The sequence below is a fragment of the Gallus gallus genome, chromosome 20, assembly GCF_016699485.2.
Source record: "Gallus gallus isolate bGalGal1 chromosome 20, bGalGal1.mat.broiler.GRCg7b, whole genome shotgun sequence".
Taxonomy (NCBI): domain Eukaryota; kingdom Metazoa; phylum Chordata; class Aves; order Galliformes; family Phasianidae; genus Gallus; species Gallus gallus.
In genome coordinates this window covers 13,190,838-13,207,471 of record NC_052551.1, presented here as the reverse complement: position 1 = coordinate 13,207,471, position 16,634 = coordinate 13,190,838, and the positions used below count along the sequence as shown (strand labels likewise).

Sequence of the window (16,634 nt, the reverse complement as noted above, 5' to 3'; positions counted from 1 at the left end):
AAACAATCAGTTTTGTTTCTCTGCAGTCCAGTTAAAAAGGAATTTAAGAATTCAAAACACAGAGATTTACTCCATTACAATTACACGGGCAGGAGTACCTTTTGATTTTTTGTTTTGGGAGCTTTCAGATGCAGGGACTCAAAGATCAGACAACAAGCCCGAGCCAGTCAGATCAAGACCTCTCTGGAGTAACTTATAGAAGCTCTTCTATACAAGAATAATCATCACATACAGGTTCCTAACATGGGATTTGAAAGGGGACTTGATATGGTCAGCAGTTTTATAAGCACCATTAAGTCTAAGTAAAAGTTGACAGAATTTAGGAGATGAGTCTCATTTGAGCTATGACCGTCTTATGCCTCTTTGGCAGCAGTGTGAATGGGCCTTAAAGTGGCATAAATTACACTCAGTAATAGCTAACATGTTTCCCCAAAAACATCAGTGAAAGACAATGAAACTTGAGCTTCAAAGTCATTTTGCTGCATTATGATACAAAATTCTTTCAAAGCCCTTTAAATTCAGAAGAGACTGTGACATGAGCCTGGGGAGCACACCCAGCATCTCCCTTTGAGTTTGTGTGTCCAGTCCATATCTGGCAGAACATCGAGTGCTGATGGGAGAATTGTAATTATTCTGACAGTTATGTACTGATGCATCTGTCACTGTTCTCTACAGATATCACATTCCTCCAGGTAGTAACTGTCTGTGGATTATGCTGTAATGGGCACATAGACACCTGGACATTCCATATGTGTAGGAATAAGCAAGAACATTCAATACACTTCCATCTTCTCACAGATATTTTTGAGCCTTTTTTGTCCATTTCTTTGTTCTGTTTTTGTGTCTCCTCCAGCTAGTTTTAAGGATCAGCCTTCAATGGTACCAGCAAGGAAACGCCCCTCCTGCACAAAGCTTGCTGTGGGAGCTCTCAGAACGCTGAGCTGGTGCCACACATCCCACCCAGTAACCCCTATGGTCAGTCAGGCTCTGACCTACTGCAGGCACAGCTAGGTAAGTTAATGTTGGGTCACCCTACATAACTGAAAATCCCTTTTCAGGTACTGCAGGAAACTGAATTGTCTCAGATGTAAAGGAACCACCTATCAGACATCTGATGTGGATTCAACTCCAAACTGTGGAAGTTTTTTATACAATACATAAGCTTCCACACGTGCAATGTGCCACCAGATGCTTATGTGACTAAGAACTCCAGCCCTCCCTTTCTCTCTGTTCTACATCTCTTAAGTGGAAATATCAGGACTTTCCCTACTTTGGAAATCAAATGAAAAATGCACATACTAAACACAGTGAGGGTCTTAGGTGCTACAGTAATGAGTCACAGAAGCAGCAGCTTGGGATGCTGAACAGACTGCGGAGCTTTTTATTACCCATTTCTTTGCTGTCCTCCAAATGCTTGTTTTCTGCTGCATCTGTCTCCAAAGCAGTTCTGAATTGTTCTTTCCTGTTACCTCAGATTCTGCATGAATTAAAATTCACTTTATCTAATGTATTTGAGAAAGAGAGAAAGGAGGGAAAATGACGTGTGCTGCAGAGAACTTGTGCAATGAGTGGTGGCCTTGGGAGTCTCCTGGGATTTACACCTCCAAAATCCCTTCCCGGTCCTCTCAGATTAATCAATGAATTTCAGTTGGAATAGAACTTATAGAACTGGAATAGAATCCAGTGCTCCTTGAGCTCTGCCACCAATCACTTATCTGTGCTTTCCATACTTATATTTATATAACACATTAAAAAAAATAATCTATCCCAGGTGTCTGAGGAGCCACTGCAACGTGTCAGTCAGTACACAACTGCACAACACACACTTGAGTTCTGTAATCCCATAAGCAGGTATCACTCGTGGATGCCTTGGTCTCTGTTCCACCCTCTTCAAGTGGCTTTCTGTTTGCAGCGCCTGAGCTGTAAGGTTATGCCTAATGGGTGCACCAAATTGCGGTAACAATTAACTATGCATGTATCAAAGGCTGCTAAGGTCAAAACAAAAGTGATGCCTCATTTGTAAGCCAGGGTTCCAACAGAGCTATCAATAAGCACTGATGTGGTGAAGCTTCTGAGAAACACCACAAAAAAAATCCACTGTAGGAAACAGAAGAAAAGTCTATGAACACAGCTGTGGGCTCAGAAACTAACAGGGAGTAACTGGAACTGCTGCATCTCCTTGTGAAGGAGCCAATTTATTGGACAGACGTGACAGTTAATAACTTCCAGCATTGCTTTAACCCATTAGCAAGGATGGACACCTCTCCATCCTTTCATCACACCAGATTCACAGCCTAGCTTTAGTAGAACACGGGTTGGTGAATTCAGGGACAAAAAGAGGTGTGACAGAATGAGCCCGTTTGTATGTACAGTGTTCCACTCCAGCACCAAGGCTTGATTCATCAGCTGAGCTGCTCAAGCATCCATTAGAATGAGAAATTACCCAGCCTGACAATTACTTACATGCACAAACGGAGCAACTACAGACAGAGATCGAATAATCCTGAATATTTCTGTGTATTTACATCACTGACTCTTCGAAAAATCTGGGCATGGAAAACTGTTGCAAGCATCACAGCTTCCTAGCATGCCTTTCTTTGTCTGCAAACTCAGTCTCTCCTCTTTCTGGAAATAGCTACTAATTCATTATTATCACTCCTATTTCTTGCAATTTCATTTGTTTCCCTAGCAGTGCCTGTTTCCTCAGTTTCATTATTATCAAACAGTTCTGCCGTGATAGACTGCTGATCCTCATCTTCATATTGATTAATTTCATTTTCACATGCATCATCCTGATTTTCAACATCTTCAGCACAGTCTTCTTACAATGAGTCATTTGCAAGACAGATTTTCATTATTGGAGTCATCTTCAGCATAAGGATGTGCTGGACCAGCTTCAGCGACACGGCCATATTCTACTCAGCCACATTATTATACATCAGAGCTCTACGTACTAAAGGGAATTATTCAAAATCTCTATAGTGGTGTAAGGAAGAAAGTGAATCCAGCCCAGTGTTTGCTTCTCTGCCTTTTGGCTGTCTCAGGGAAGGGATATGCCAATCATACTTGGGTTTGATCATTATCAATGTAATTAAAATGCAATTTATTTTTTTGGATTAATTTGTAGATAAAACAGTCATTTTATTATGTTTATCTCGGACATCTAAAATATTTAAGCATTTAACATTACTAAGTTCGCTAAATAAATCTCTAATTTAGTATAATTAGATTTGTTTAAATTAAAAAATATATCGATATTCCAAAATAGCTTCATACTCATTTGGAACACTAAATTAGAACTTAAAGAAACTTGGAGTTTTCCCTGCTTCCTCAGTATACAGGTCATGAAACACTGTTATCTAATGCCATGCATGCTCTTCTACACATACTAATCCAGACTCTTATAATTTACACCATATCATCAGTGCTTCAAGCTCCTGATAACGAGAGAAAGGCAGCTGTGTCCTGTTTAGAGGGTACACCCAGGAAGCACCCTGGAAAGCAGGCACATTTATAGGAGGAAACCCCCCCACCCCCCAGGCCAGGTGTGGCTGGGGCAGCCCAAGGAGCAGCTGGGGGGGCTTGGGCCACTCCTTGCACTCGGCCAGGGCTGCTGCTGCCCAGACCCCAAGCATCAATCTGAACACAGGAACATAATGGCTCTAACAAAGATTATTGCTCTCTAATGCCCTTCTAAAACCCAGAAGCATGAGCTGAAGTTGCCTTCCTCTTAATGTGTGTAATTACAAATGTTATTGTAAGTCATTAAATTATCAGCTATTATATTAAAATCCAGTTCCAGAGCCAAACTTCATCTTATAAGAGGACTTGGAAAGCAGTATAGCCAATGGAAACGAAGTGGATGATTCACACCAGGCAAAAGCAATGGTTTATCTTACCTTTCAAAAAATACACTCAGGAGCAGCAATAAGAGCACTATTTCCCCTCTTCTTGGTTACTTTGCAGAGAATGACATTGGTGGCTCATGCTAACCTTATGCTCATTGCTTTCATTCACAAACCTGCTACTAAGCTGATGTCCCCCATCTTGTTTTTGCCCTGCTGGTTATTTGTGCTGAGGCGTAGGACCTTCAATCTGCCTTTCCTGAGCTGCAACCTCTTCTTCAGCTTATATCCCCTACTCGTATCACTTTGAATTCTAATTCTGTCTTCCACTGTAATTACAACCCTTTCAGTTTGTCCTCTCTGGAACAGCAGCAAGCACTCTCTCCCATTCATCACACAGATCTTTAATGAAACACAACTAGATCTGCAGGAATCCACTTAACATACCTTTGCAGTTCCTCAGTAGGCCATGGCTGAGTGCTTCTGAAGGGAGTTTTTCAGCTCGCTGGTACTTCCAGTTGGGCTGCACTGGTCCCAGGACATCCTGCTGAGCTGTCTGCAAACCCCCTGCTGAAGAAATGGGCACATGAGCAGGATGCCATTCCCAGAGAACACCTACAGTCTCATTATGAAAGACAACTGCTTAAAGTTCAAAGATGCTGGCAGTGAGCGTTAATATTCTCACCTGCTATTTTTATGTCTCTCCCAGATGCAACAAAACGATATAAAATGCAAAATCCATCAGTGGTCACATTTTCTTCAAGCCTCAAGAAATTAAAATACTTTGAAATTTTATCCCTGGATTCCTTTCTACTCAGTGTTCACCCAGGAGCACACGGGCACCTGCACACTTGTCTGCCTTCTGCTAAATTCTGCCACTACACTCAATTGTGTGTATGGTATAAAACTTTACAGTCAGTTTTATAACTATTTATTCATTCCTGTAGCTAAACATGTGCCCATCAAGGTATCAGCAAGATACATCTGAAGATCTTCCAAAGAGTTTTTATCTTTCTGTCCAGAGGAAAACATGAGACGTTTCTCGACAGGCTATACACGTACATTAAAATCAAAAGAAGTTCTTTGTTTCAGCTACTCATGTTTCCTAATGTTATTCTGCACTTCTCCTGCAGGGAAGGTCTAACAGGAGGTTAAGATGATGTAAGATATTTGAAGATGATTATTTTTCTGTCCTCTAACTGTGGCCAAGGCTCTCTCTCTACCCACAGGTTCCTGCCTGCACTACAGCTGCATTTCCAGGTGTGGCTGAATCCACTTTTTTTTAAAATACATGTCCTCTGGAATTCCTTTTGCTGCATCTTATAATGGTCAGCCCTAATTTTAGGAGACTCTTCTCATGTGATGAATCAGATCTTAAAAACTCAACTTTAAAAACCCACTCCACAATTGCATTTTTCATGAGCTTCAAGTGCATGCAGTCTCAAAAACAGCATATTCTGTTTCAACACTAAAAAAAGCCAATCATCAAAAACCCTATGCTATTAATAGATGGCTTTATTCGATCATTTTAAAGAGCAGGACTCCTGTGTGACACATTAACCTTGATCCTACAGCCTCTCCAAGCTGTGATGGAGAGACCAGCAGGTTCACGTGGGACAGAGGGACTGTTGTGACTTGCTGGAGTTCACTCATGGAGAGGACAGTTTTACAGAAAACTGAGATCCTCGGAGAAGGGCGCCAGACTTTGTGCAGAGGAAAAGCTGGCAATGCCATGCAGATATCCTTCTGCACACCATGAAGGGGTGAAAGTTGCAATAGCGTTTGTTAGAGTGGAAATACTCCTGTGGCATCTGATAACTGCTACATGCACAACAAATGGCTCGTGAATGGCTGTCAGAAGTAAACCCCATCCTCAGATGGATAGGCCTTAGAAGAGGGACAGTTACCAGAGAAGCAAGCATCCATACGTTTCATATATCCCATAAAGGGATGGCCATGAATACCAGCATTTTGTTAGGCATTGTCCCCTCCCCATCCAGTATATCCACATGTGACTGAAACAGCAAATGAGATCCTCTTATATTAGAGAAAATCAAGGAGGAAAATTCAGTGCCCAAGGTGCTCTTCTGAAGTGGGTTACCTCCTAACGAAGAGTTCACATTGTGCAGACAACAGTGGATGATGTTAGTACTATGCTGCCTGTACTAAGACGACAAACCACACACAAAAAACCCAACACGAAATAGTAAGTACAGAACACCAGGAACAGAAGATGCCTTCACTTCCCCACTAAAATTCCATCAGTTTGAGTCAAGGCCACCTTCCACCACACTTCAGCCAGCAAACAAATCCACAGACTCCAACTAGACTGTGAATTGCAGAGCAAAGCCCTGTATGCACATCAGGGCACAAAGACTGACTCTTGTAGCTGGAAAGAGTTTTAGAGGATGCTCCTTTCTTTCTCTGTGAAATAAAAGATGCTTTTTTTTTTTAATATACTGGAAAGATCCATCCTTTGCCTGCCCCCCCACTCCTTGGAGCTGTAATTCCTTCAGTACTCCCTGTAAGATCTCTAATCTTTACAGTCAAGCACAAAAGCTGCTAATATAAATATTTGCAGTGCTATCATATGCTGGAGAGCCTTGAGTGATGAACTGCTCTGCAATTGCAGCCCACTAGCTGTGGGTGCTGTTTCCATTATGCAGAAGGAATGTGGTAGTCTGACAGAAAGTATTAAACAATGGGAAGGTTTTATGCAGTGCTCAGTACAAGGCTTTGCCACTTCAGTGCAAAATACTACAGCGTATTTGTGCTACTTCCAATAAGACAAGGATAAGTAAATCAGGGTCACCAAGTGGACCGTTCCAGTGAGTTATGAAAGTGAGAGTAACAAACTTGAATTTACAATGCATGCCCTTTAGCTAAATCTGAGATTTGTTGCAGTTATTTTGGCCTTATTAAAGTATAATATTAACGTCCATAAGAGAAAATTTGTTATTCCAACGACACTTCTATACCAAACAATGCTATATTTAGAGACAATAACTACACTGCATTGCATAATCTGGCATTTGTACCACAAGGGAGTCATATGGCATTATTCACTAATGACAGAAAGGCTTCTGGCTCCTTCTCCTGGTGTCATAAATATTCTTCTAGAGCAGGCAAAATAGAGGGGGTGGCACCACAGAGCCGCGAGTTGATTTTTTAATTGCAAATTACTGAGAATAGTTTTCAGTCCTTATCACGAGACTCACTACAAAAGGCACTGGAAGGAGTTAAATTCTGTCTAGCTTTTAAAACCAGATCACTTCTAAAAATTCATTTTGAGGCACCTGTTACTGTTTGATGCTCTGAGCACAGGGCAAACGAAGGCTTAGAGCATGACGTATCCTTAAGGTAGCAACACAGACTGCAAGCACTGGGGATGTTGGCTGCTGCTTTGGCTCAGGAGATATTTCCCAACTGCCCCAGGACTGGACTGGTGCTGGGCTGACACACACTGTGCACAGACAGCTCAGCACAGTTCACTTCAGGATCTTCTCTTCAAGAGTCTTTGGCAAGCAGAGTGTGATTAGCAGGCGACATTCATAACATCAATGCTTAAAGAGCAGAGACCAAACATTTCAGAAAAAAAAAATAGACTTCTGTATTACCTAAACCTCTGATGTAGAAAAAAAAAAATCTGCCTGCTTCCTTCAAACTTCCCAGAAGCGCCTCCTGTTTCCGCTCCCTCTTTTGAGAGACTTTGCCTTTAAGGTTTGTCAGAGCAGTCCTGATTGCCTGTGCTCCTTTTCCCAGCCCAGTTAAATGCAGTTTTGTCAGACTGATGACTTCTCCTCATTTTCAGTTAGGTTAATGCTTTGGCATTGGTCCTTACAACCAAGTGGTTTGTGATAAGATGGTCTGTAACAGACCTCTCCTGCAGGAGCTCTCTTTTTTTTTTTTTTTTATTTCCTTCCCCTAGTCAATGCCCTGTTAAGTTAAATAGATTTGACTGCAAAAAGAAAACCCAAAAGACAAAAATCCACACTCCCCCCCCCCAAACTAAGCACGTAGTATTCCTATGGTACTGCAGAACAATCTCAAGTCCATCAGCATCATTAGGAACTTGTTTTTTCCAGTGGGTTGCTTTGCACAGTAGGAGTAATGGGTGCCTCCTGGAGGTTCCTGGCCCAGAACCACTCTGCCTGCTACAGGTGCACAGCCCAGGGGTGGAGGTGGAAAACAACATAAGAATCACACAACACCTCCAAACTCCACAAAAACCCAACCACGCAACATTCCTCTGTGTAAATCTCATGGGAACAACATCTAAAAGTGCAGGTATCTGTGAAGTTAAGAGTTTGCTACCATGAACCACAGCTCTGAGGTCTTTAAGACTTGACAGTGCTCCTAATTCCTCCAGTCCTGGCATTTACTTCCTTCCACCTCTTGGGGCTCTTCAGAAATCTTGGCAAGTTTCCTTCAAAACACAGGAGATGCTTTTGAGGGATCTGGATGTGTGATGATGTGGTGCCCAGGCTAGCAGTATCACTGGCTCAGGAATTCACATTTCCTCCCAGAACACTATAAAGGCATCCCACATTTATGTGCCTGTTAGCTTTTGTCCTTTTTTCTTTAAAGGACGTCAAAAAGAGCTCAACAGACATTGAATTTATGTTACTTGTAATGCATAAAAGAAGAGCATCGCATCTGGTCACTGCCTTCAAAAGACCTGCACAAATGGCAAGATTGGATCCCAAAAGTACAGCTGAGAGAAGTCTGTTCTTAGAACTCAGAAGGCTGGGAAGATAATTTCTGGAGCTGCTTCTCATTAGGATACAAGTATGCAATAAAATGGAATGCAGAAAATTAAATTTCCATGGTTTGTGGCATTTTGCCATTTACCTCAAGTTTTGGAAAAAAAACAAAACCAACAACAAACAGCAGAAAACGATCACGAAAAGAAACACAACCAAAACAAGGGGGCAAACATCTCTGAGCTCTGATCAATGCCCACAGCACTTTTCCCCATCAGCTCCTGAGCAGATATCCTCACACCACAAACCTGAGATAAGTCACCCATCTCTCTGAATTGGACAGTTCAGGTTAGAAAATGGCAGTCAGACTCCCCTTCCTTGTAAAAAAAGTCAGTTCTCTTTAAAGAAAAGATTTCTGTAACACTCTAAGTGTACTGCTTCCTTTTTATAGAGCAGAACTGCTCTGCCACAGGTAAATATGTATGTTTTTATACCTTTCATACTCTGGGTAACACATCAAGGCATTTTATAGACATCGGGTCAGCGCTGACATGTAACCATCGAAACCATGGCACAGAAAGGAACAACCCAGCTCAACTCTGCCCAAATGTAGGAAGGAAAGGCAGACTGCAACACTGAAAGTTCCACAGCCCTTTTAATAGAGAGCACACATTTACATCGATTTTGGCAATTATACTAGGTTGAAACAACTATAAATTCCATATGAACTTAAGTGCAAGGAACCAACAGATACCTAAAACATTATCTTGTCCATTCTGTCTGGAAGCTGGAGAAAAGAAAGCTGCAGAAGACCACAAATAGAGAAGAGTCTGCACCTGACACCTCCTTCTGTCCTGGCTGTGAGAAGCTGGGCTGCCCTCAGCAAGTGCTGGACCAGAAAATGAAGGCTGCCACAGCGCTGTGCAGAACACTGCAGACACCATTCACTTCTCTCATCATTAACAGCACGTATTCTGATGAAACACTACCATTGTGATCTGCTCTAAAGGCACAAAATAGGATTCCAAAAATTCTTATGCATATTGGCAGACATGTATTTTATACAAACGTGGTTTTCCAGTCAGGTCATAACGCCATCTTAAACTCGGAGGAAGTTCTTGCAGTTAAGTTATAAACCCCTGAAAGTAGCATTTTATAATGGAAGTGCTGATCCAAGCTTAACCAGAGCAGCAAGAAGAATGCCACACGCTATAAAAATAAAAGTGAACCACAAAGCAGTTAAGATTTGATTACTATAAAATACCTGGGCTTGAAATTTTGATTCATACCTTTTTTTTTTTAATTACTTCTCATGACCTGGAGACACTTCCGGACAGACGTCTGGGGAATCACATCAAAGATCCTTTTTGCAACTTTGGAATACAGCACTAATGTGCTCGGTGGTTTCCTTCCAGCATAAAAGATGAGACTTTGAAAGTTCCTTGGTCTACTGGTAAATAACAGTGAGAAGCAGAGCTCGCAATTAAAGAGAAACCCCTTCTCTAAACTCCAGCCAACCAAAACTGAGATGCACAGGGGTAATACAAAAAAAGGAAAAGAAAAGCCTCCCAAGATTTCAAAGATGCCTGGTAGGAATATTCCTTAATTGAGCCATGCTTTTGAGCTGCATAGAATTGTTCTTATTAAAAATTAAATAAGAACAGAGGAGAAGAACACGGGAGCTTTTGAGAGATTAGAGCTTTGCAAGATTTACTTAAAAGGTTTCTATTAGACTTCAGGGGTTCTCTCACATATGAAAAAGCTCACCTACACAAACCAGCTGGAAAAGCTGCAGTTCTACCTATGGAAACCATAATCAATTGATTGGATTTTTTTTTTTTTTTTTTAGCAATACAGGAGCACTGTTTGTGTTGAATCCATATCTATTCTTTTTCTCTAAACAATCATCACAGATTTTAAACTTCACACATTCATTCTTAACCCATGCTTCTTCTTGATACGCCCTACCTAACCAGATGAGAAGCAGGTCTCTTTGTCTGTGCTTCTCATGGTTGCCTCGTTTCCCACCTGACACAAGTTGTATTTTGGGCTGATTACATCATGGGCTGCTCAGATTTTGTGAAGTGCCCAAAGTGATGCTGACCGCGTGCTGAGAAGCACCATACCCACAGGACCCAGAGCTACTGCCTCTGCTGAACAACTTCTGTGGGGGAATGGGATATCAAGAGTGGCTTAAGGATCTTGCTGCAAATGCAGGTCCTTATGGGATTTTATCACTTTTCTTCAGTCAAACTGCAGTTTGACTTGAAATCCTTAAATACACCACCTGCTACCTTATTTTGGAATCCACCTGCAAAAATGGAGCCTTACAATTCATCAGGTAGGGACAAAAAAGCGTTCTCAGTTCCTTGGCTTCCATCTGTGCTAACCCTGCCTTAGCAGGCACACCTTCTGCACCATGCCAAGCTTTCACGTCTTGGCAGACTTTGGGGATTTCACAAATGAAACACTTAATACTTCTGGGCAACCTGAGGAGCTTTGCTGATCTTTGTTCATATTATGTTTCGAGCTCATTCAAGTTGGCTCACAGACCAATTTCCCATTAGGTTTTTATCAAAATCTCAAATGACACATTACTAACCTATTCTCCTCTTTGCGAAGCTATTACATAATTTAAAAGAACTAATCTTGACTCCCAAGTAACTATCACTGGGCATAGGAAGCTACAAAAGATGATACTGAGCACAGCTTGGATTGATGACAGATGTTAAAAAAGGAGAAAACAAATACTGCTAATAGACTCAATACATACTGACATAACAGAGATACAAAAGCATTATTGCATGTTTTTGTTTAAAGGAGTATACTTCAATGATCAATCAGCAAATTGGAGAATATGGCTGAAAAAGATAAAGCAAATACAAAGGATCTCACACCAGTTTCTGGAGAACATTGGCCTTCCAGGCAGCTCTGCTTCCCAGCAAAGCCAGCAGCCCACCTGGCTGCAGCTCCCCAGCAGCTCACAGACCTTCCAGAGGCTGCAGCAGCTCTGTCCCACATCTATTTTCTGACACACTGCAAGCTACCCAGCAGCAAACACAAACAGCTCCTTGCTGCCTCTGCTGTGGTAGTCTGAAATCTCCATTACAGGGGAGATTGAGGTGTAAAGGAGGAAAATTGGTCAATCCAGGTTCTTCCCACAACTGGGGAAAGTGCTGTTCAGCCAGCACAGAGGATGTAGAGACTGCAAGTTTCTACTGCTATTTTCAGCTCAGCAAGGATTTACTGCCTGATATCTGTAACCTCTACCCCTAAAATACAGAAGTGATTACAAGCAAGTTAGAGGGAAGACAAGGCTGCCACTCCAGTACTCAGACCTTCTGGGAGCCACATTACATCACAGCTCATCCTTCTGGGATCAGCACTGCAGAGTTGGTGGTGTCTGCTTTCTAGGGACTAGATCTGAGCAAAAAAAAAAACCCACCAAAAACAATAACAATGACAAATAATTTGATCTGCAGGTTTCAGCTTTCCGTACTTATACTTTTATTAGCACATTACGGTTTGACTTCATTACAATATAACCTGAGATCTTTAAATGGGAAAAAAGAATAATTTACAAAATAATTGAAAGATGACATGGTTGGAAATAGAAGGGGACTGAAGTTAAGAGAGCTCAGCAAGATAGGTGAAGGTTCACAGTGCATTTCAGTAAGGAGGGCAGAAGACCCCAAGTGGGCTATGGACACAGAGCAGACCAGGCACTGACAGCTCAGCCCTGCAGAGCGCTGATGCTGACAGCGGGACAAACCTGCCAACAGCAACCAATGTGTTTTGCAGGTGAGAGGGACAAAATGAATGTATGAAGGATAGTCTTCAGCACATGCAAGTGCAGTCACAGGACTGACAGGAGAGGAAGGGTATGATTTACCTTGCAACTGTTTGCTACAGAAAGGTGTAAAGGACAGGAAAAATTGTGAACAGCCTAAAACGTATAACTGGGAATAATGGAAACTGCAGGATTAGTATTAGGAACTGGAATTAGTATTAGTGTGAATACTACCAGCCCAAGAAATAGCATCACAAGTGATGCAGATCTTTGTGGCACTTTCACCAGCGATGAACAGGAGCCTTCAGGCTGCACTTATAAACATCTGCACCAGCAGAGGTGACCACTGACACTGCCACCACTGCTGAAATGCAGCACCACAGCCTCACTGTGCCAGCATCCACAGGTTGGTCTCTGTAAGTGTTCAGCAAACACTGACCAATGTCAATGGGTGCCATTATTTCCACACGGAGGAATTCAATCACCCCCTCCCCTTCGCTCCATACACACTCCCATATCAGACACCACTCTGTCAGACTGCCCCACTGCTGCCAGCTGTCACAGCAACAAAATACAGTGGGACATTGGCAGGAAGGTTCAACCCCTACTGCCACACCACCAACATCCACCTCTGATGCCACAGGTCAATGTCATAAACGAGGAGGCACTACTTTTGGAGCAGCCCTCGGATCTTTTTACCTGAGAGCTTATTTTTATGATAAGTTCAGTTTATTAACATTTTCATAATCTTATGTTAAATGGGTCAGTACATATTGGCATATCAGGAAGGGCCAAGTGTATTAGTTACTGTGTGTATGGTAGCAGCATTTTTAATTCCCTCTTTCCAGCAAAGTCAGCAGCTACAATAGTTCTGTTAGGTCAGAGCACCAATTCTATTTTAAGCATTGACTAACCACAGAATCCTACCAAAGAGAATGAAGGCTAGCAGAACTTTTTGGGTCCCTCAAGTAGCACTCTCCTGTGAAGCTGACTGTGGCTTAGCACTTATTTATGGAAGGGGCTATATGCTAATGCAAACCTCCTTCTCCCTCTAACACTTGGTGCTCCCTGTTTAGGGTCACCAGTTGCTCAGTCAACAGTGTTTAATTGTTTACTGACACAGCATTAGCCTCAAATCACTTCCACTGTAAATGTACACTGGGATAGCATACATGAAGGGAATATATCAACGTTGTGCATAACAGATACAAATCTAACAGGCAAAGACTCCAACTGCTGCTGCCACTCATTTTGATAAAATACTAGCCATGAATAATTAGTATTCATTTGCTCTAATTAAGGAATATAGATAATGGAAGCTGGATTTAGAAAATCCAGTGAAGCAGTTTTCTGAGTGCCACCACGCTCAGGTTGGGTCAGATCCCACCCAAGGTCTACTGCTGTAAGGTGGGCACGAGGCTGGCAGTGCCCGGGCGGGCAGGACAGGACCCGCAGCATCCTGTGTAAGAACTGCCAGGAGTTCTGGTAGCAGACACGGACTGCAGCACTGCTCAGGTCCTGCACAATTCAAGCACCAGATTCTGCTAATTCTGCTTAAAACAGGAATAGAGTACTGAAAGTACAAGCCAGCATAGCAGATGCACAGATTCTTTACCTTATATGTTAGGCAGTACGCTTGTACCGGGGTGAAGTAGTAACAAGTAACAAGTAGGCAGAGAGCTGTCACAGCTCACTTTGGTGGTGTGCGATGAGGCGGTGCTATCTGCAGGGCTCAAGCTGAACAGAGCTCATCCTGCATCCAGTGCAGCCTGTGGCCACAGATGGACTTGGTCAGTGTCTCTGCCCATCTGCTTCATTTGGACACAAGGCCCCAAGGAACCACCACACACATCCCCCACTGAAATTAACAGAAAGCAGCAATCAAATCTGAGTCACAGCTAGGAAACAGAAACATAGCACGTATGTAGTTTTGTGATTCCTCCAGAAAGCAAGCGGTTTTTCTATCAGCTGTGGAAGTCACACAAAGCAAAAAGAGAAAAATACTTCTGGAGTTTAAGAGCTGAGTATGGAAGAGCAGCCACACGACCTGCATATCTACAATGAGCTTTGAAGTTTACATCACTGACTTCAAATAGTATCAGTGGTTCCAGACAATGCAGCCTATTGACAACATGACTTCTGTCATGAGCAGAAGGCTCAGCAAAGATGCTATACCTATTGCATTAAGTTTTTGACTTTTCAATCCCTTGAAACTGCAAAATCATTGGAGCTTTAAGAAACAACTGCCCTGTATTCCCCTTAAATGTTGCCTCTTCACTAATTTCTCTGTATTCTCAGGAATGCCTGCAACGCTCATTAGAAAGTTTGAATTTACAGTGCAACAGAACAATCCTTTTCATCTGAATTCTGAAGTGGTAAAACTAATCTCAAAAACAAAGCTGCCAAAATAAGAAAAGCTTATCCCACATTCCACATTTTTGCTCCCCTCCATAAGATACCTGCTGATACCTGCTGGGAGGAGGCCAAATCACACACTAAGCATTTCTAAAGGGCTTAATAACACAATCAGGTTTGATGTGAAAGTGGCCATAGATTCTGCTCTACAGTAGTGTTAGTTGGCTCAGCTATAAAATATCTATATCTCTGTATCAATGATAGATGACCCAGTATAATAAAAGATCTTGACTTGCGTGTATGTTAACAATTAATGGGATGTATAATGTATCACATACTGTGTGTGGAAGGTAATAAAGAGGTGTAAATGAGAATTACACTGGTTAATTGGTGTCATTAATGGTTCTTTTGTTCTGCTAGCAAAGCAGTATCTTACTCCAAAGACGATATTGTAGGGCTGACTGCAGGCTCCAAGTCAAGAGTTGAGATGAGTTTAAAACGTCAGCTCAGCCACAACATTGCTTTTCCAAGGATGCTTCCTGACACTAAACCCACTCAAACCCAGTCAGCCCTGCCTGTCAAACACACTGGTCTCCTTCCCTCATGACTGCCCTTCAGACCGTGCCCGCACTCCCGTGGATCCCCCAGTGCAGCACTAGCAGACTGGGCCGATGCTGCGCTCTCCAGGCAGGCATTGCCTTCACTGTTTCTCTTCCAACCCCCCCACCCCTTCTTAGTCATCTTGTGATTGCCCCTGCCTAGCCTTTCTCTACCCACACAGCACAAGCAGGATGTCACTCACATGATATCTGTGATAATCAACTCCAACTCCTTTTTAATACCTTATGAATTTGACCTGTTCTGTGATGTGCCACAGAACACTCGTGGCAGCCATGGCAGGGCACTAATGGTGACATGGAGGGAAGGGCAAGCACTTGTGAGCGCAGCACTGCCACACGTTCCTCTAAGAACCCAGCACCATGCAGCACGAGCAGATCAAGAGATGACAATGACAACAACAATGAAAACGAGAAGCTGCTGATTTTGATATTCAGAACACACAGGTCTATATGCAGGTGCTGCTGCACCTTGCTGAGCAGGACATCACTTACATCTGGGCAGACCATTGAGAAAAATATACTGAACTTTAAAGAGCTTCAATAAGTCACTGGACATAAAGTTACCTTGTGGCTTCTTGTAAGTTCACATTATTTTCCAAGATCCTAGCTGTGAGCAGAAGAACACAGCACAGAAGAATCACTGCTTCAAAGAATAAAGATGGAGGATGAATAAAGGTTCCCAGACCGGGGCAGAACATAGGCAGAGTCAGAAACTCCGTAAGTCATTATAGCAGTGTTTCTTGTTTTGTTATTTGTAAGACCAGCTTCACTGCACTTGGTAAACTAAATCCTACGAGCATCAGCTGGTTAGAAACTTGTGTAATGCTTTTGTGAAGGACTCTCAGAACATACTATGAAAGATTGGTATAATTCCAACTATTTTGAGATGGAAGGCATTAAACAGCTTCACTAGGTTCAGAGGGGAAGCTGGTACCTGGGAGAGAAGGCCAGGCTTCCAAGCTCTACACTATCCACAAGAATGTGTTGCTATCCTCCATGAGGAAAGCAAGCATGTGAAAACACAAAGCCCTGCAAAGCCTCTGTCACCTCAGTACAAATCCACCAGGCAGCGGTTCTTACCCAAGAGCTCGGGAAAAGAGCCAGCATTCATAGATCACTTTAAGGTGAAACCCACTAACCACACAAGAAAATATTTAGCAATTATAATAAAAGATAACTTTTTAACGAGTGACTTTAATTAGCTGTACAGGGCTGTAAATCAAGCTGTGTAGGATGTTTTCCAAAAAACGAAGTGCTAAGCCACTGAATTTAAATGGTCTGACAAATGATGGGCCATATACTGCCCACTGACATCAGCAGC

General features: G+C 42.4%; 1 long non-coding RNA gene across 3 annotated transcripts in view; it reads right to left on the bottom strand.

Annotated features, from left to right (window-relative positions):
- Positions 1–16,634, bottom strand: part of LOC101751795 — a 230,344-nt gene that overhangs the window by 119,378 nt on the left and 94,332 nt on the right. For 2 of the 3 annotated variants that reach the window (XR_006931900.1, XR_001469592.4), the window contains one exon: positions 4,293–4,415. This is a non-coding gene — a long non-coding RNA (uncharacterized LOC101751795). The remainder of the gene's footprint in view (positions 1–4,292; positions 4,416–16,634) is intronic. The other variant, XR_005841355.2, reaches the window with a different exon arrangement.